The following is a 15,341-nucleotide window of genomic DNA, read 5'->3' as shown; positions in this document are numbered from 1 at the left end:
TAGTTTCCTTACTTGTAAAACAGGAATAATAACATCACCTACCCTTTTCAGGGTTGTTGTGAGGATCAAACAAGATAACTGTAAAGCACTTAGCATAGTGTCTGGTACATAGTAAGCACTATATAAATATTAGTCATTATTGTTCTAGTAAATTTGAACAATTTTTGTTTATGATTTCTTGAAACATGACAACCAAAATTTGGGAAGGAATTGTCATGTTTCTCAAGGAGTCTCACAATTCTTAAATTACATCTCTCTAACCTCTTTTCCAGATCAATTGTTTTTAATAAAGTATATTACAATGTCTATTTTATCCATTAAAAAAATTTTGTTCTAATATTTTTGTCTCTCAGAATTATTAAAAGTTTTCATAGCTCTCTCTCTCTCTACATATATATATGGGGAAATGAGGGTTAAGTGATTTGCCCAGGGTCACACAGCTAGTAAGTATCAAGTGTCTGAGGTCATATTTGAACTCAAGTCCTCCTGAATCCAGGGCCAGTGCTCGCTCTATCCACTGCACTACCTAGCTGCCCCCCCTGCTCCATTTATTTATTTGTTTGTTTACTTACTTATTTACTTACTTACTTACTGATTGATTGATTGATTGGTGAGGCAATTGGGGTTAAGTGACTTGCCCAGGGTCACACAGCTAGTAAGTGTCAAGTGTCTGAGGCCGGATTTGAACTCAGGTCCTCTTGAATCCAGGACCGGTGTTCTATCCACTGCGCCACCTAGCTGCCCCTATTTTTTAGAGTTAATAACTTGGTTAGGGATTTCCACCTATTCTAATCTTTTTATTTTCTGATAAATTTATAAAAATTGGAGTTATTTAATTTTTAAAAATTTTTACTTATCAGCCAAAATCCATCTCCTTATCCTTCCAATTTTACCTCACCTACACTTCCCAAATCAATTGAGAACACAAGAAAAAATATAACCCATTAGAAACATGAAGAGTCAATCAAAGCAAATGTCCATATTGGCCAGTTCATGAACAAATTTGTTCATTCTACACTCTTAGTTGTTCATCTTCCTACCAGGAAGTGGGAAGTTATTTTATTATAAATCCTCTGGAATCACGTCTGGTCATTATGTTGATAAGACTTCAGCACAATAGTATTCCATCACTTTGATATGCCATAATTTCTTCAGCCATTCCCCAATTTATAGGCAACCCTTCAGATTTCCATTCTTTGCTACCTAAAAAAGACCTGTATTTTTGTACATCCTTAGAGTTTGCTTTGCTTAGGATTAATCCCTCCCTTAATCCATTCCCTCTCATTCCCATCTATCCCATCCTCATTCTCCCTTTCCCTATTTCCCTGCTGAGTGAAATGTATCTCTGTACCCAGTACTGTGTTTGTGTATTCTTTCTCATTTTGACCAGTTCAAATGAGTGAGATTTAAGTGTCGCCTGCCTGCCCCTCCCTCCTCCTTGTTGTAAATATAGACTGCTTCTCTGTCTTCATCTGAGATATTTTCCCCATTCTTTTCCTCCCTCACCCTTTCCATTGTTCTTCTTTTAAGATCATCAAAACATAACAAAATCATCCCCAGGTCTTCTATCAAATCAAATGCTGTGACCACTGATGAGGATGAGAGAATTCTGAGGGGCTAGCTACATGCAGTTTTTCCATAGAAGAATGTAAACAGTTTAACCTTATGATCTCATGCTCATATTTATCTTTTTATGCTTTTCCACCCCTGTTTGTAAGTCAAATTTTCTACTCAACTCTGGTCTTCTCATCAGGAATGCTTGGAAGTCCTCTATTTCATTAAAGATCCTTTTTCCCCTATAGCATTTATACTCAGTTTTATTAGGTGGGTTATTCCTGGCTGTAGCCCAAATCTTTTGCTTTCTGGAATATCATATTCCAAGTTCTTCACTCCTTCATGTTGATGGCTGCTAAATCATGTGGGATCCTAATCATGGCTCCTTATTACCTGGATTCTCTCTGGCTACTTATATTATTTTCCCTTTGACTTGGAAGCTTTGGATTTTGGCTACTATTTTCCTGAGAATTTTTATTTTGGGTTTTCTTTCAGGAGGTGACTTGTGGATTTTTATTTCCACTTTGCTCTCAAATTCTAAGAGATATGGGCAGTTTTCGTCTAAGATTTCTTGAAACCGAATGCCTAGGTGTTTGGGTCATGGTATTCAGATAGCCCAATGATTTTTAAATTTTTTCTCTTTGATATCTTTTCTAGGTCAGTTGTTTTTGCTATGAGATACCTCACATTTCCTTTTATATTTTCCGTCTTTTAACTATTTTAATATTCTTGTTGTCTCACAGGGTCATTGGCTTCTATTTTGGTCCATTCTCATTTTGAGAGTGTTTGTTACTTAGGAAAGGTTTTGTACCTCTTCTGCCAAGCTGTTAATTTCCTTTCAAATTCTTTCTTCCATAGCTCTTATTTCTTTTCCAATATTTTCCTCAAGCATTCTCATTTCATTTATAAAAACATTTTTCACTCTTTTAAAATCTTGCTTCACTCATCTTTTCCAGGAATTCTAGTTGGATTTTTGCCACACTGTGACCCAGAACTGGGTAGTAGACAACAAAGCAACCAATTCACATCCATGTACCTTGAAGTGCCCCAGTATGGGTCTAAGGTCTCCTCTTGGCATGCTCCTGACCCAATCCCATTCCCAGCATCCACAGACAGTTTTGTCTATCTCAATATACTGAGCTGCAATGAATAAATGACTCACTGTGACTTCTTCTAGATTTTCCCATCAGGACTTGGTCTGATTTGTTTTCCAGATCTGCTAGAGGAGTTATGTAGAAGGAAGTTTGCCCCCCTGCTTTCTACCATTCCTCCATCTTGGCTCTGACATTTCTTTTTAACCTCTTGCTTCACTTCTTTCAGTAACTTTACTACTTCTAATGGCCAAACCTTCCCCTCTTTGAAACTTCCACCATGCTTTCTTTTTGAGGAAAACCTCAACATTCTCTCCAAATCTTCACTCTCCCCCAGCCTATATGCCCAATTAGTCACCAAATCCTGCTGATTCTGCTCCTACAACATCTGACCCCTTCTCTGCTGCCAATGTGATATTCCTTAAGCACAGATATGACCGTGTCAGTAGCCTACTGAGTAAAGATTCATGGCTCCCTTTTGCCTCTAGGATAAAACATAAACTCCTCTGTTTAGCTTTTAAAGCCCTTCCCAACGTGGCCCTAGCCTATCTCTCCAGCTTCATTACACAAGACACCCTTAACTGTAATTCAACTAAAATGATCCTCCCTGTGTTCCCCACACACATCATCTCCCAGTTCTGGGCCAGGAATGCCCTCCTGACTCAATTTGGTCTCCTAGACTTTCCTCTCTTTCTTCAAGATGCAGCTCAAACACCACCTTCTCTATGAAACTTTTCCTGATCCCAGCTGCTAGCACCTTCTTTCCAAAACTGCCTTGAATATTTATTTGTATTTATTATCTTTATTTCTATGCACTTGTGCTCTGTCTCTCTCTCTCTCTCTCTCACACTCACACACACACACACACACACACACACGCACACACACACCCCTCCCTTATATTTTCCCCCATGTACACATATATGTCATATACCTACTGGTTATTTAAAATTGGAATTTAAGTTTCTTACAAGTAGAGAGTTTCATTTTTTTGTATTTCTAGTACCCAGCACAATGCCTGGAACATAGCAGGCACTTAATAAATGTCTGAGGGCAATCTAGCTTTTAAATCATTGCTGGAGTACATATTATCAAGCCACATTCCTTTGTACCATTAAAGACCATCATCTTAGCCAATCATGCTTGCAGTATTTTTTTTAATATGGATATGTGGGTCTCTTAACAGTATATTTAAGATGAATAATCATTACCAATAAACTCTAAAAATGAGATTCAAATACTAGAAATATAATTTTCAAAAAATGGACATTTTGGGGTGGCTAGGTGGCGCAGTGGATAAAGCACCAGCCCTGGATTCAGGAGTACCTGAGTTCAAATCCGGCCTCAGACACTTGACACTTACTAGCTGTATGACCCTGGGCAAGTCACTTAACCCCTGGCAAAAAACAAACAAAAACATCCAAGTCTAAGCATCCAAAAGGTACCTTTCCTGACTTAGCAAAAACTTTAAGGTGGCAATTTATCTGTGACAAGTGTCCTTTGTCTCTTCTTTCCTTTCACAGCCTAAGTCCCAGGGGGAAAAAAACTATCTCTGCTCCTTGCCTTTGCTTCCTTACATCTCACTCACATCTCAAACCCTGAAAACCCAGCTTCCCACATTACCACCCCAATGAAACTTCTCCACGGTAACAAATGATCTCTTTACTGCTAAATAAAAGGGCCTTTGCTGCAATCCTCACCCTTTTTTACTTCTCTGTGGAATGTGACAATTTTGACGACTTCGACTTTCTACTTTTCAAAACTGTCTTCTCCCTGGTTTTTCAGGATGTTCCTCTGCCAGGGTTCTTTCTCTCCCTACAAATTCAATCTGTCTCCTTTCTGAGTCTCCAGACTTTAGCTCTCTCCTGGGTACCAATACTGCATTTACAACCACCTACTGGATATCTTCACATGACATCTCAAATCTGACATGGTCCCAAATCTCTTAACTTCCCTACTTCTGGAAAGAACACTATCACTCTCCTAGCTACCATGTTAGAGCCATCCTCCTCTCTTTACTCTTACTCATATTCCCATATACTGAATCAGTTACAAAGTCTTATTGATTTCACTTCTTATCTGTCTTCTCTCCACTCATACAACTACTACCCCAGTTCAGGCCCCCATTACCTATTACAATAGGCTCCTAATATTGTTGCTGTTGTTGTTGTTGTTTGTTCTTCATTCTTGAGGACCATGACATCAGGGTGATGTCATGACTTGCACTGAATTGGATTTAAGTGAGGCAGGGCTGTGCAAAGTCACCAACCTCACTCTCTTCTCCTGAGCCATCTGGGTCCAGTGGCCAGATATAAACACCCCATTATTAATAATTTTCTCACACAGGTCTGACCACATCACTTCCACATTTAAAAAGCTTCAGTGGCTCCCCAGTGCCTTTATGATAAAATAAAAACTGTTGCTCTGTTTGGCATTTAAGATTAATAATTTGGCTCTGGTCAATCTTTTCAAGCTGACTATACATAGCTCTACTCATATAATTTACACACCATCCAAACTGGCCTGCTTGCCACTCTCTTTATGTGACTTTCTATCTCAAGTCCCTGCCATTGAACAAGAAGTCCCCCATGCATGGAATGTTCTCCTCACTTCTTAGAATCTTTAAGCTCTCCTCCAAGGCTCGACTCAAGTGCCATTTATTTGAAAGGGCCTTTTCTGATTTCCTCCAGTTTTTAGTTGCCTCTTCCCCCAACATATATACACATATATTACCATCAAATCACTTTATATAAATCCTATATTTAGTTATTTTTAAATATATTAAACATTCATCCCATAAAATATAAACTCCTTACAGACAGGGACTGTATTTGCATTAACATCTCCTAGCACAATGCCTGGCACACAGCAGACAATTAATAATCACTTGCTAACTTAAAGAAGTTGAAATTTAAGTATCAATTAAAAGCATCCAAATATATGTCTTCCTTTATCTGCTATAAAATGTGTTCCTTACCTTGCAAACTTCTCTTTTGAGAAAATCAGACGCAGTTTCCTTCCTAGAAAATATTAGGTAGAAAAGTTGGACGCATTAGTTTCTAAATAGCAAATCTTTTGACTATACGAAATGAAATTAACCTCTTATTAGATTTCTTTTTTTTCTATAAGCTAGGAAAAATATCCATTGCAGTGGTTTTAATAATATAAACTTATGTTATCCAATAATTGCTAACGAATTGCTGTCATTTTACAACATTCAGACACTTAGACCTATGTGCCATCGAGTAAATCACTTCATCTCATCAATAAAATGAGGGACTTGGACAAAGTGATCTATCTCTAAGGTCCCTTCTAGCTCTAAAGCTACGTTTCCATGAATTATCTATTTATAGCTCGCATTTAAACATTGTTATAGGAAAAATCTGTAAGACAGATATTAATAGTGTTTTACAGCAGTATTATATATTATAGGCTTTTACTCAGCTTGGGATCTGGTATTTTCTAGTTCACTTCTGCTTGCAAGAAAAACCTCAAAAACAAATAAAGATTTTAATGTATGTTGAAGAAAGTATTAGCATTACAAAACACACTCTGTTAGGAAGTATACTCTACAGCTATAAACCTGGTTAGGAACCAAATCAAATATTATAATGCAAAGTGAGTTGCTTTAACAATATGACATTTTTATTTATGAAGTTAGACATCTTTCCTGCCAATTAGACTGAGTGCTATCTGACCATACTTACTAAGATGAATGAAAAGCCACAGCTGCATTTTACTTCATCACAAATTAACAATTTCATTTCTTTTGCATCTGGTTCCCTTCTTTCTTGTTATCATTCCTGAAATAAAGGTGCCAATATGAAGAATGTTAGTTATCATTGAAAATGTTTGGCCATCATCATTACCATCACCGCCACCACTGATCTTCCATTAAGCACAATACTCAAAACTTAAAATTAACTGAAGCATTACTAAAATTTCTACCTTTAAAAAGAAAAACATTATACAAGCATTATAAACTAACAGGTGAAAACAATCAGACTGTAAAGTCATAGGCAGGGATCATATTTGGCATGTTCATGTGCCTAATGCAGGGATCCAACAAGTTCTTAAGTCTTTACTGTAGCTACCCACTGATTAGCAATGTCACTTATTCAATTTCAGGCATTAAACTGATGATCAACTCAATTACTGCCTGTAGTTTTTAAATAGTAAACCTTTAATACCAGATCTGTATACTCCTTCTAACTTATTTATTCTCGCTACTTAACATACAATACTTCAGAATAACCTTCTCTCCACTGTGGATTTACATATGCTATGGTCAAGCTAACAGATTTTAATTTGCCCAAGTATAACATAATTAGAAAGGCAAATATGCTACAAAAAATACATATGTGTGTGTGTGCGCACGCGCGCACATGCACATGCACATTTGAGATACTTTACAATCAAACAAAAATTTGTTTGGGATTATCCATGGCACTTTTCCCCCTCCTTTAGTTTAAATATAAGGACTAAAAAATTTCACTCCTTGAAGGCACTCCTTGGCTCAATCCTAAAGCAGCGCTGTACTTTAAGATTTTCAAAGTAATTTCCTCTCAATAACTCTGGGAAGAGGATAGCAAGATATCACAGATAAAAGTGCTGAGCTCTGAGTAAGAAATCAGTGAACCAGAATTTATCAAACATCTAGTATGTGTCAGCCACTGGGGTTACAACAACAAAAAAGGGGGGGAAAATCTACCCTCTAAGAGTTTACACTCTACTGGAAACAACAGGCACATAATTAAGTCTATGTAATATAATCACAAGGTAAATTCTGGGGTTGAAATGGGGTACTAGTTGCTGTGGAGATCAAAAGAGGATTCATGTAGAAGGTGTTGTATGAGCACAGTTTTAAAAGAAAGGATTCAAAGGGGGGGTGGGGAGGTGAAAATGCATCCCAACACAGCTAAGGCAAAAGACCTGAGTCAAGAAGATGGGAGTGTCTTTCCTGTAAGAGCAAGAAACTCAGTCTGGATGGAACAGAGAACATGAGAAGCAGAATGATGCATAACTGAGGTTGGAAAGGTAGTTTAGGATTGGGAAGGACTTTAAAAAAACTAAAGAGAAGAGCTTATATAACAGGCAACCATTGGGGGTTATTGGGTAGAATATTGATTTGTTAGAACTGAACTTTAGGAAAATAACTTAGGAACCCAGTGAAAGTCAGTTCAAAGCCTGGCCTTCCACTTCTTAGCCAGGGTAACCAGGGCAAGAAACTTAACTTCAGTGAGCCTTAGGCAACTCTTATCTCTCATTGATTAAATTCTAAGCAAGTTGGTATTTGCAACTGTAAGAGGAATTCCCACATTTGGAATTTACACCACTAAGATGAAAAGATTGAAGAGTAATAATAACTGACATTTATCTTGGACTTAGAAAATACTCTATACATATATTCCTTCACACACAAATATTTGTTGAATTATGAATGTAACAGGCAGGAGGAAAACTGAACACAAGGTCATATCTCATGGGGTTCCCTAAAAACCCTAAAAATTATTTAAGTAATATAATTATTTGTAAGTGACAACTAATAGCAGAGCAAATTAATTAGTAACCATTGGTCTTTAGCAGTCACTTATGAAGTATGTGTTTATTTTTTTTTAAAAAAATTTTTTTTGTGGGGCAATGGGGGTTAAGTGACTTGCCCAGGGTCACACAGCTAGTAAGCGTCAAGTGTCTGAGGCCGGATTTGAACTCAGGAACTCCTGAATCCAGGGCCAGTGCTTTATCCACTGCACCACCTAGCTGCCCCCAGTGTATTTATTTATGTGTTTATTTTTAATAAATAAACAAAATACAAAGGAAACCTACTGAGGGAACTCTTTTCCCAAGCCTCCCCAGACACCACAGTCAGCCAATAAACATTTATTAAGCACCTACTATGTGCTGGGTACTGTGCTAAGCACTGGAGATACAAAAAAAGAATAAAAGACTACCTTCAAGGAGTTCACAATCTAATGGAGGTGACAGCATGCAAATAAATATATACAAGTACAAGCTAGACATAGCATAAATAGGAAAGAATTAACAGAGAGAAGACACAAGAATTAAAAAGTGTTGGTTGAAGTTTCCTGTAGAAGATGGTATTTTAGCTGGGACTTAAAGGAAGCCAGAGAAACTAGAAGGCAGAGATGAAGAGGGAGAGCTGTCCTGGAACGGAGGCAGCCAGAGAAAATGCCTGGAACTAAGAGATGAAACGTCGTTTGAGGAACAATCAAAGAGGTCAATGTAACTGGAATAAAGAGTGCATAGCAGGCAGTAAGGTGTAGGAGGAGTGACCAGGCAGCACGGTGCATAGAGCATTGGCCCTGGAGTCAAGAGGAACTGAGTTCAAATCTCGCCTCAGACACTCACTAGCTGTGTGACCCTGGGCAAGTCACTTAACCCTCATTTCCCCACCAAAAAGAGAGAGAGAGAGAATGAAGGACAAACAACAACAACAACAAGGTGTAGGAAAACTAGAAAACTAGGAAGGAGCTAGGAAAAGAAGGGCTTTAAATGTCAAATAGAGCATTTTGCATTTGAACTGGTAGATAGTTACTTAAGTTTGGGGGCAGGAGTTAGGGAGGGGAGGTGGACATGATCTGTTTTGTGCTTTAGGGAATGCTTAAGAAAAATACTTTAATGGCTGAATGGGGGATGGATTGGAGTAGAGAGAGATTTAAGGCAGGCAGACCCATCACAGGCTATAGCCACAGTCTAAAAAAGGTGCTATGGATCTGCACTAGAGTAGGAGCAGAATCAGGGGAGATAAGGTGGGAGTATTGGAGAGATATTGCAATGGTGAAATCAATAGGCCTTTGCAACAGACTGATGGAGGCAAGAGGTATGAAAGATAATGAGAAGTTGAGGATAACTCCTAGGTTGCTGAGCCTAAGGGAATATATTTTAATTCCTCTACCAAAGGCTAATTTCAAGTTTTTTCTTCTACTACATCCATATTTAAATCTAGCAACCCCATTCATCAGCATACAATAAAATCAAACATTTAAAGATATCACAGATATACTGAGTTCAGTAGGCCATGTGACCGGCAAGATGGAAGTCTAGGAAATTTTTCTCTTCCTCAGAACTCAAAATTAGAATGCAAAAAAGGGAAAATAATTGCAGCAGTCACTGAAGAGCAAGGCAGTAGGATAACTGAAAAAGTATTGACCAATTAATAGCTCAGCAATTCTCTCCTATAGCCTCATGGTCCAGTAGGGTGGCAAAACCTGACCCACAGGCTTGTGCTCTAGGATCCACTCAGGGATTTCCTTCTTGTTGTTTCAGTCTCTGCCAGCTCACCCTGCCAGGCCTCTCACACCACCATTCTGTGGCAAGAAGAAACAGGTCTCCGAGGGCAGCTAGGTGGTGCAGTGGATAGAGCACCGGCCCTGGATTCAGGAGGACCGGAGTTCAAATCTGGCCTCAGACACTTGACACTTACTAGCTGTGTGACCCTAGGCAAGTCACTTAACCCTCATTGCCTGGGAGGAGGGAAGAGAGAGGAGGGAGGAGGAATAGGAGGAACAGGAAGAAAAAGAAGAAGAAGCAGATCTCAATTTGGCCTAACCCCATATAGATTGGGGAGGCATTGGAAAAGTCAAGTATTTTCTGCCTGTGGAGAAAAGAATAGGGGCAGGCTGCCATGGTTATGAATGCTATACCAGGAAGGAAGCAAAGAGGACTAACACGCAATTGGGATAAAGTCACACTGGGCAGTCACTGCAGCCTGAATGGGGAAAATCCCTGAAAAGTGAATATCCCAAAATACAACTATGAGGCAGCTTTGAGGCCCATCCCTTTAGGGATCTGTCATCAAAGAAGCCGTCAAATTATGGGCCACAGGAGACCATAAGGGAACAAAAATGAAAACAACAATGCACATATATCAGTGTCTACTTTGTGCCAGGCACGATGCTAAACACCAGATATACAAAGAAGGGAAATCTTAATGATAAAATGTGTCAACAAAATCTAAGGCACATACGTCTTTTAGAAGATTTCATCCCATTCTTCAGGAAATAATGCAAGAAAATTCCCCCAGAAACAGGAGAAAAAGAAGGCAAAATACAGACTGAGAATCCACAGGAAACAGACATGGATAAACCTCAAGTTTAATTCATCAAGAAATGCAGCAGAAAAACTTCTGACCTTTAACATCAAACAATCCCTGGCAGATAAAAGAAAATTAGTCCTATTTACTCAAGACAACTGTTTGTTTGCATAAAATCAAAGAATATTTTGGAATAGTTATGCCCAAAATACAAAGATTTGTTTGCAGCTCAAAATTCTTATAACATTCAACAAAATTGGAACTAATCGATTGATTTTAAAAGATGGACATTATATTAAACAAAGAAATTTGAGTCTTTCCCCCCCAAAATCTAGGCAAGTAAATGAAAATATATCCAATAAAGAAACATGAGAAAACTAAATAGGTAACAGTATAAAAACACCATGTAGTTAAACCAATGCCTCCGTTGTCTATGGTTAGTCAAGGCAATTTTTAAAACTTCATTATCTCATTGGCCCTCAACCAAAGAGAAAATATCTATGAGTAAAAGAATCTAAAAGGCAAAGGAGCTAAGGGAGTTTTTAAAGTCAGGAGAAGGGACAGAAGGAGAAATAAATTAATATTTCTTGGACTAAAACCCACATTCCCTCATAAGAGAGTCAATATTTTCTTTTTGCGGGGAGGGGGGATACAGAGGCAAAATACTCCAGCAGGGAGAAGAGAGGGGAGTTAGAGAGATAAGAAACATGTTGTACCTGGAATAGGCTCAAAAGAAGATATGGGACTATAACTTTTTTTGGTGTCTAACCCTGCAATTGTAGACTCTGGGAGAACAGCACAATGGACAAGGCACCAGAAGTCAGGTCCCACTCATGTAAAGGAAATTCTCCCAAAGTACTAAGACATACTTCACATAAAAGGATACATGTGTGAGAGGAACAAGGTGTTTAGGATTGGACAATTCAGGAGACAAGGATCCTAGTTAGGACAGCCTCTTACCCCAGGCAAGAAGGTGCTGGGCAAATGCGGGCAAATAAGAGGATATAACAAGGATGTGGGTAAGGGGTTAGGAAGCAGAATGTCCGCACTGACCTTAGGATGAGTAAGTGGAAAACCAAAAAGTCAGGAATAGAGAGAGCCTTGACAGAAACAAAAGGGAACACTGGAAGGCAATCTGGCAGAAATTAAGTTTATATTAAAATGTAATGTCACAATGAGCTCCAAATAAACAAATGACTTAGGTATAAAATACAGAGTACCTTCTGCTAAACCAAAGTGTTTCCTTTAATTGGTAATGTTCAGAATTTGGGGGGGGGGGGGCGCCAATGAGGGTCAAGTGACTTGCCCAGAGTCACACAGCCAGTAAGTGCCAAGTATCTGAGGCCAATTGCCTCACCAAAAATAAATAAATAAATAAATAAAAATGAATTAAAAATGTATGGAAAAGGGGCAGCTAGGTGGTGCAGTGGATAGAGCACTGGCCCTGGAGTCAGGAGTACCTGAGTTCAAATCGGGCCTCGGACATTTAACACTTAACACTTACTAGCTGTGTGACCCTGGGCAAGTCACTTAACCCCAACTGCCTCACTAAAAAAAAAAAAAAAGTATGGAAAAAATGGTAATGTGGCCTCATAGATAGACAGCTAAACTTGGAAGTCAAAAAGACCCAGATTCAAACACTGCCTCTGTTACTTACTGTGTAACCATGGACAAGTCTCAAACTTTGTTATATATACATACATACTTATGTGTGTGTGTGTGTGTGTGTGTGTGTGTGTGTATATCTATATCTATATACAGATAGATAGATATAGTTCTAAACAGGATTCAATTTGTATATATGTTCTTGAGCTACATTAAAAGAGGCCTAGTTTCCAAGAATAAGGAGGTGATGGGCCATTTGTACCCTGGCACAGTCGGAATATATCTGCAGTACTGTATACAGTTCTAGGTCTAGCAGTTTAAGGTCATTGTTAAGCTGGACAAGGCGCAAAGAAGGGGAACCAGGATGATGAAGAACCTTGAGTCCATGACATGAGAATTAGGTAAAGGAAAAGTAAAGCTTTAACTAGGAGAACACAGGCTCAGGCAGAGCCAGCCAAGCCACAACAAACATTTATTAAGCACTTAGAGTGTGCCGTGCACTGTGCTAAGCACTGGGAATTTATAAGTACAAACAGAAAGACAGTCCCTGACCTCCAGGAGCTTACATTCTAATGGGGGAAAACAATCCATATAGGACAAGTAGAGAGGTGCTCAAGGAGAGGATTTCCTCACCCCCTTAAAGGGAAAATAGATCAGCCTAAATAAAGCAGGTGCTGGTTTGACTGTACCTCCTTTGGCTCTAATAGGGACCCAGGGGACATTGAGTTACACTGGTCCCAGGCTCCCTGAACACCCATCCACTTTGTGCTGGTACTCGGGCACTTGAGTTGGCCTCTATCTCCTTGTACCTCGCCCTGTGGGGGTTAGCTCTTTCCCAAATGCTACTCAGACTAGCCAAGGCCTGGATCTGGTTTATGGTCCCTAATTACTAGAGTTATTTCTGGCTTGCAGATTCTCTGTTCAGAGCAAAGGCTGGTTGCTTTAGGTCCAGTTGCTAGAATACATGCTGGCTTGCTTGCACAGCTTTTCTCTGGACCTCTAATATAGGGCTTCTGAAAACTTTTTTTGAGCCACAGACCCCTTTGGGCAGCAAGGACATCATTTTCCTTACAATCAAATTCACAAACTCAAGAAATCCTGAACTCTTCTCTACCTAACTCCACACATTGAAAATATGCCTATGGACCTCTTCTCAAAATAATAATGCTGATAACAATAACAACAACTAGCATTTATATATAGCACCTCTGTGCCAGGCACTGTGCCAAGGGCTTTACAAATATTATTTGAATAAAAATAAAGTACACCCAATTACAAAGAAATAGTTATCCAAAAAATATTTAAAATTTCTTTTTCATAGGTTTCAACTTGCTTTTCTATTTGGCTTCTTAACCACCTTTCTGTGCAGATCTGGACAAGATTGAGTAACTTCTATTTCATACTCTTTATCTTTAGCAATGGTCTTTCTGGAGCCCTTTCCAAAGATTTGCTGGGGTTTATGTGGAAGACTGAGCTTGACAGATTTTCACATTGTCTTCTCTGTCCTAAGTCCCAGCATTTTTTAAAATAAAATAAAAATAAATAAAAAATAAAAATAAAATTTATTGGTAAGCAAGTGAAAAACTTCATTATATTCTGCTTTGGTAAGTAACGCGTATGCATCTACTTAAATATTTTCTTAAGTCTTTAAACAAGGACCTCATTCCATAATATACAGCTTTTAAAACTGAAAATATCTCAGAATTTTTTACATATACAAACTTCAGATAGCAATTATCGAGGTGGAATTTGAAGGTTAGGAATTATCATAGTTCTAGGTTTTCATTCTTTCAAATTATTATTTATGAGTTTCATCTATGTGCCCAACTTTACCCTAGGTAAGCTTCCAGTCACATGAAAAAGCAGGTTCTTATCACTGCATTTTCCCAAAGCTTTCAATGGTTCCTTGATGTTTAGAAAATAAAGTCAAACTTCTTTAGGCTGTTATCTGTCCTTAAGTGGCTCCTTCTTAGACTCATACTGCATCCATTCACAGACACTAAATTTTGGCAAAACTGAGGTACTGGGACAAGTCCCTGTGTGGACTGCTTCCATGTAACTTACCCTGGCCAAGTAACTTACATTTTTTCACCTATAAAATAAAATGTATCTAAATGCCCCCTGATGTTCTTTCTACCTATACATCTGGTGTCCTAAGATGAAAATATTCCTCAATATTTAGCTATTGAAATATTACTTCTATAGCCATACCAATCTTCATGGCTGAGTCTTGAAATACCATATCCTTAATGAAACTTTCCTTTATCACTTTAAAACAAAAGTGTTGTTTTCCTTCCTCTGAATTCTCATAGCATTTGATATTTGTTGTGCAATTATCACACTCTAGTCTGTATTATAAGTATTTGTATATATGTCTTCCTATTTCATTGTAAGCTCCTCAAAGTCAGGAACAATTTCCCCTAATTCATCTTCATCTAATGCTCCTTATGTACTCAATAAATGTCTACTGAGTGAATGGAAGTTGTAGCATATGGATAGATACATTTCAAACTATTCAGAAACTCATACTGTGGAATTTCAAACTTAAAAATTGTTAACAAATCTTTAAATAACATTGAAAGTAGGAAATTTTTTTTTGTTTTTTTTTTTTTGTTCTTTTTTTTTCAGGGCAATGGGGGTTAAGTGACTTGCCCAGGGTCACACAGCTAGTAAGTGTCAAGTGTCTGAGGCCGGATTTGAACTCAGGGAGTCCTGAATCCAGGGCCGGTGCTTTATCCACTGCGCCACCTAGCCGCCCCCTAAGTAGGAAATTTTTAATCCAGAGAGTCTGTTCCCCGATATCCTTTACAATGGAAGGATTGGCTCTTCACCGTGCTAATGTCACTATGATTCCAGGAGTAAACACCAGTTTGCCCTGTCTTTGGGGACAGAGACCAGGTCTTAGTCATCTTTGTATCCATTCCCCATCTAGTGTAATGTCTTGTACATACTGTAATAAATGTCTGCTGAATGGACTTGATAAATACACTAGACCCGTAGGATATGGCATAGCAACAACTGGAGGGTAAAAGGTAAAA

General features: G+C 38.4%; 1 protein-coding gene across 3 annotated transcripts in view; it reads right to left on the bottom strand.

Moving 5' to 3' along the window:
• Positions 1-15,341, bottom strand: part of FRS2 (fibroblast growth factor receptor substrate 2) — a 127,213-nt gene that overhangs the window by 62,047 nt on the left and 49,825 nt on the right. For all 3 annotated transcript variants that reach the window (XM_043967314.1, XM_043967312.1, XM_043967313.1), the window contains 2 exons: positions 6,353-6,448; positions 5,623-5,665 (listed from right to left, as the gene is read on the bottom strand). The gene's annotated coding sequence lies outside the window, so the exon portion shown is untranslated. The remainder of the gene's footprint in view (positions 1-5,622; positions 5,666-6,352; positions 6,449-15,341) is intronic.

The sequence above is a fragment of the Dromiciops gliroides genome, chromosome 5 (assembly GCF_019393635.1).
Source record: "Dromiciops gliroides isolate mDroGli1 chromosome 5, mDroGli1.pri, whole genome shotgun sequence".
NCBI classification, from domain to species: domain Eukaryota; kingdom Metazoa; phylum Chordata; class Mammalia; order Microbiotheria; family Microbiotheriidae; genus Dromiciops; species Dromiciops gliroides.
The sequence above is the reverse complement of the archived record's forward strand: the minus strand, read 5'-3'. Positions and strand labels throughout refer to the sequence as shown.